Below are 6,481 nucleotides of genomic sequence, written 5' to 3'. Positions count from 1 at the left end.
ACTGGAGAAGGACAAGCCTTATCGGAATTCTGCTCCACTCTCTTCTCTCTTCTCAGTACGAATATCCAAAACTCCCAATGAGATATAATAAAAAATAAGCAGGTAAAGTATAATACCGTTTTATTTCCACACAACAAATAGACAATACAGATGAACAGTGGACTCTCACCATGTGGGAAGGTCTAGCATATAATGTAGACTATAAGAGCATGATGTTAAAAACCAGGCGTCCCCGGAGCCCTCAACAAGTCCCTCCATGGATCCATCCCAATGTCCTCTGAAAATGACCAGTTCCTTTCCAGTGCATTTCAATACTTGGCAGTATATTTTTTAAGGCATAATCCAACAATAACCCTGGGAGCATACAGTATTTATACTCCCTGTATATCTCATTATCCAATTAAAAGTAATTCCTAATTCCAGAGATGGATACACTAACCACTAAAAAGTCCATTTTGGAATAATGATAAAAATCCCCTAAATCTCTCTACCGCTGGTTTACCAGCTGATATCCTGTTTGGCGCCAAGAATCTCTGCAACCAGAAGTCGGGAAACAGCGTTTTGCATTCCACAAGCGTTCTGGGCATCATGTCACTTCTGGTGACGTATTTCCGGAAATCTCCATGACCAGAAGTCGGGAAAAACAGCGCTTTGCGTTCCACAGGCGTCACTTCCAGTAACATACTTCCGAACTCCACTGTCCACATTTTAAAACACAGGGGGAAGACGTTTATTCCAATAGTAGTCCTCAATTGTCCATAGCAGCCATTTTATATGTAAATAAAGGTAAGTTCTGCTATCGATCGCCAGCAGCCAATATCAGAAAACAATAATAAAACATACAAGTAAAATCCAAATAAAAGAATAATAAACATTTATAAAATACTATTCCCTATGTTATTTAAAATACCTGAATAATAGACAATACCTATAAAAACCATTTGAGTTCAAAATCATTGTTAAATCCTAAAGGGGCCAGTATCTTAAAATTATAGATCATGGACATTTCAGATTTTGCTAGTTTTGTAGCTATATCTCCTCCTCTTGCATCTACTGACACCTTTTTCCATGCAAATAAGTTCTTTATACACTTGGTATCACAATTGTGAACTTCTTTAAAGTACTTAGATAGTGCATGTATATCCAGGCCTTTTCAGATACTTTGGAAATGTTCCCCTATCCTAATTTTTAATGCTCTACTGGTTCTACCAATATAACATTTGCCACATTTATATTCTATTCCATAGATTACACTACATTTATGACAGGTTAAAAAAAAATCACTTATTTTACGTTTCTTTGTATTGATTTCTACTTCTGTCAATTTTTGACTGAAGGTGCTAATAACAACTTTACACCCTATAAAATCCTGATGATGTAACTATCAATTTTTTGGGGGGATGAGGTGCAAAAACTTTTCACCAGTTTAGATTTTAAACTGGGGACCCTCCAAAAAATACAATTAGGTTATCGGGTAACTCCATACCTATCACCGGATCCTTTTTTAACAGCTTCCAATGCTTTCTAAACATTTTTTTCACTTGATGGTGTTGAGATGTGTAGTTTGTAACAAATGACCATTTGAATTTATTCTCACCCTTTTCTTCCTTATCTTTGTGAGTCCATTTTTTTTATAAGATCCTTTTTATCTATTCCATCAACTATATTAAGGGAATCTAAAATCTCTTGATCGTTATACCGACTTGCTTTAAAACTCAATGACATCTCATTAGCCTGTGTTGAGAAATCTCCCTGTCTGTATAATTCCTTTTGACTCTTTTAAATTGGCCTAAAGGGACCGAATCTAACCACATCTTGTGGTGACAGCTTTCTGTGTCTATATAAGACCGTGAGTTGGTGGATTTGACACATTTTTTTGTCTTTAGTTGTCCATTCTCAATATATATACTGAGATCTAAAAAGTGAACCATTGATTGGCTACTCTCAAAAGTCAGAATGATATTTGTCATTTTTATTCAGATAGTTGCAAAATTGTGATAAAGATTCTGTGTCTCCTTTCCAAGTAAATATTATATCATCTATATACCTTTGCCAGGACACTAGGTCACCCCGTATGGGTTATTTTCCCATATCCTTTCTATTTCCCAAGCACCCATAAAAATATTATCATAACTTGTGGTGAAACTAGTGCTCATGGCGGTACCTCGTTTTTGAATATAAAATTCTTCTTTAAAAGTAAAATAATTATTATAAAGTATGAAATTAATACCCTCAACTAAAAATTCCTGTAGATTTGGCTCTACGGAAGAGGTTCCAAGAGCTTTTCTAATAGCCTCTAACCCTTGCTGGTGGTCAATTATGGTATACAGTGAACTGACATCTGCTGTGACCATAATATAATCCTCCTTCTATTCAATGGTTTCTACAAACTCTAAAACATCAGTGGTGTATCTTCAACCTTTGGTTTTACACAATAGATCACATTTGAGAGACACCACTGATGTTTTAAGAATTTTTAGAAACCATTGAATGGAAGGAAGATTATATTATGGTCACAGCAGATGTCAGTTTGCTGTATGCCATAATTGACCACCAACAAGGGTTCTAGGCTATTAGAAAAGCAGTTGGAACCTCCTCCATAGATCCGAATCTGCAGGAATTTTTAGTTGAGGGTATTAATTTCATACTTTATAATAATTATTTTACTTTTAAAGAAGAATTTTATATTCAAAAATGAGGTACCACCATGGGCACTTATTTCACCCCAAGTTATGTTAATATTTTTATGGGTGCTTGGGAAATAGAAAGGATATGAGAAAATAACCCAAATGTGGTGAACCTAGTGTCCTGGCAAAGGTATATAGATGATGTAATATTTATTTGGAAAGGAGACAGAATCTTTATCACAATTTTGTAACTATCTGAATAAAAATTACAGAAATATAATTCTGACTTTTGAGAATAGCCAATCAATGGTTCACTTTTTAGATCTCAGTATATATATTGAGGATGGACGAGTAAATACAAAAAACATCAAACCCACTGACTCACGGTCTTACATAGACACAGAGAGCTGTCACCACAAGATGTGGTTAGATTCAGTCCCTTTAGGCCAATTTAAAAGAGTCAAAAGGAATTGTACAGACAGGGAGATTTAAATCAAAACTGGTGAAAAGTTTGTGCCCGTCGTCCCCAAATAAATCGATAGTTACATCATCAGGATTTTATAGGTGTGGAACCTGTTAAGGATGAAAAGGTGTTATTAACAGCTTTGGTCAAAAATTGACAGAAGTAGAAATCAATAAAAAGAAACATAAAATCAGTGATTTTTTAACCTGTCATATATGTGATGTGATCTATGGAATAGACTGTAAATGTGGCACATTTTATATTGGTAGAACCAGTAGAGCATTAAAAATCAGGATAGGGAAACATCTCTGAAATATCTGAAAAGGGCTGAATACACATGCACTATCGAAGTACTTTAAAGAAGTTCACAATTGTGATACCAAGTGTATAAAGAACTTATTTGCATGGAAAAAGGTGTCAGTAGATGCAAGAGGAGGAGATATAGCTACAAAATTAGCAAAATCTGAAATGTCCATGATTTATAATGTTAAGATACTGGCCCCTTTAGGATTAAACAATGATTTTGAACTCAAATGGTTTTTATAGGTATTGTCTTTTATTCAGGTATTTTAAATAACATAGGGAATAGTATTTTATAAATGTTTATTATTTTTTTATTTGGATTTTACTTTATGTTTTATTATTGTTTTCTGATATTAGCTGCTGGACATCAATAGCAGAGCTTACCATTATTTACATAAAAAATGGCTACTATGGACAATTGAGGACTACTATTGGAATAAACATCTTCCCCCTGTGTTTTAAAATGTGGACAGCGAAGTTTGGAAGTATGTTACTGGAAGTGATGCAATGTCTGGAATGCCTGTGGAATGCAAAGCGCTGTTTTTCCTGACATTCGGTCGCAGAGATTCTTGGCGCCCAAGAGGATGTCAGCTGGTAAACCAGCGGTGGAGAGATGGAGGAGATTTTATCATTATTGCAAAATGGACTTTTTAGTGGTTAGTGTATCCATGTCTGGAATTAGGAATTACTTTTAATTGGATAATGAGATATCCAGGGGGTATAAATATGCTCCCAGGGTTATTGTTGGATTATGCCTTGAAAAAGATACTGCCAAGTATCGAAATGCGTTGGAAAAGAATCTGGTCGTTTTCAGTGGACATTGCGATGGATCCATGGAGGGACTTGTTGAGGACTCCGGGGACGCCTGGTTTTTAACATCATGCTCTTATAGTCTACATTATATGCTAGACCTTCCCACATGGTGTTAGTCCACTGTTCATCTGTATTGTCTTTTTGTTGTGTGGAAATAAAACGGTATTATACTATACCTGTTTATTCTTTATTATATCTCATTGGGAGTTTTGGATATTCGTACTGAGAAGAGAGCAACGAGTGGAGCAGAATTCCGATAAGGCTTGTCCTTCTCCAGTTCATGTGAGAATTGTCTACCATATTTGTAGACTGACCTTTCCGGTACGATCTGATACAAAATTTACCGATGTGTATTGAAGTTGATTACTGTATTTACACTATTGTGGTTCTTTTTATTGTATTTTATGTATGAGCAAAACGATACAGCCTCCAAACAAGGGGTATTATTGAAATCAAATCTAACAGCGCCGGTGGATTGCTTGGTGATATTTTTTATTACAAGTGGGAAGATGATGTTCAGCCTTGCTTTGAGATCTGAGTAAGGCGGGAAGTCCCAAGCCAGACTCAGATCCCGCATCGGATCTCAATGTTCGAGTGGGTTAATTTCCCCAAGAACCAATCCTGCTCATCTCTAGTTACTAAGCTACAGAGCAGTAGCACAAACACACAGCAGTTTATAGCACTTCTACAGATGTGTCCCGCTTCAGCTTTGCTGCCTATTGCAGCATGATATAGCTGGAGCATGATGCGTATGTACTGCAACATGCCGTGTGAGTGCACATTGCTGCAAGCTCCCATAGAAGTAAATGGGAAAAGGGCACATGTGCACTCTGGCTCTCATTGAAGTCTATGCATTGCGGGAGTGTATGCATGACGTACGCTCCACTATGCTGGCACATTTAAGCTGCGAAGCGTACACATCTCATCCACAGTGTAAAGGGAGACATCTGTATGAAACATTGCCACAGAACAGTTGCAGAAAAGAAGAGTCATGCAAGATGGAGTTGTGATTGGGCTCTCCTAGCCACCCTTATGTTGGATATTACAAATTATGTGCACAAACCAAACACTTTATTGACTGGGACTAACACTGTTGTGGTAGAAGTGCTTGGTTTATTTTGAACCCCACAAACCAATTTTTTTAAAGGACTACCTCAAATCACTAATGAGAAGGTTGATGATGAGGATATTGGTAGTGGATATTGCATGGGCTGGTCTAAACTGTTGGTAGCTGATCCTTGACAGCTAGATATTATTTTACAAATTATTATTATTTTGTTATATAGTTTTTATGATTTTGCTGCAAATAGCCTAACATAGAGGAAGTGCCTAGATGGTTAACATCCCTACCTCTACTAACTTTGGCCTTATAAATGGTGATGATGCCTTCACAAACATCAGGATTTGGGTAAAATTATTCCAACACCCAAGAAGTGGCTTTTTTGCTCTTATCCACAGGCATCACAATGAACTTCATTTTATCATGGGCAAGAACTGCTGCCACTGGTGGCTGACTTACACAAACAACATTAACAACATCCTCATCATCCTTATTAGTCTCAGATAGTACACACACAAAAATTCCCCTCATCCTTTTCCAATTCCACACTAGCATCCACAATTTCTAATATGTCATCATCACCATCTTTACTTGTACTACACATCCCCACATTTCCAGATGGTGTAGAAATGGTGGAAGGAGGCTAAGGAGTCTTCTCTGAGTACAGTGTGAGAAATGTCAGACCCACACATAGCCAATATAGACACCCCTAGACTCTCCTCAGAGATTTGTGCACACACAGTTTGTTCTTCAGCCTTAGTGTTCTGTTATGAGTCGCCGATGTGACTCATTCCTATTTGCATTCCATCTGTTGTTTAGCAACTTAGACACTGGCTCCTCCATGCAGCAATACACCTATTTTGAATACCTTGTTACCTGGTTCCAGCCTGATGACTCTTTTTATTGGTCTGCCTCCCTTTCATTAGGGATTCTGGAAATGTCCTGCTTGCTGATATTCCCTAGTTCCTGTGCCCTAGTGAAGCCTGCCACATGGTCGATGTATGCTGTACAGCTTCCAGTCTTTCTGTTCCTATACCCTGGTCTGTCTGTCTGAGTCCTGCATTCTTGTACCCTGCCTCAGTCCTCAGTGTGCTGTCCCCGCTAGTCCTGCAATCATGCCTTGTTGGATCCTGCCCTGTACTGGCTATACTGTGTTCATTCCTGCTCCGTATCCTAGTCTTGCAGTGGCCCACCAGTCATTCACATGCATAGTCC

This window comes from Pseudophryne corroboree, chromosome 11 (genome assembly GCF_028390025.1).
Source record: "Pseudophryne corroboree isolate aPseCor3 chromosome 11, aPseCor3.hap2, whole genome shotgun sequence".
NCBI classification, from domain to species: domain Eukaryota; kingdom Metazoa; phylum Chordata; class Amphibia; order Anura; family Myobatrachidae; genus Pseudophryne; species Pseudophryne corroboree.
This window is presented reverse-complemented; position numbering follows the sequence as displayed.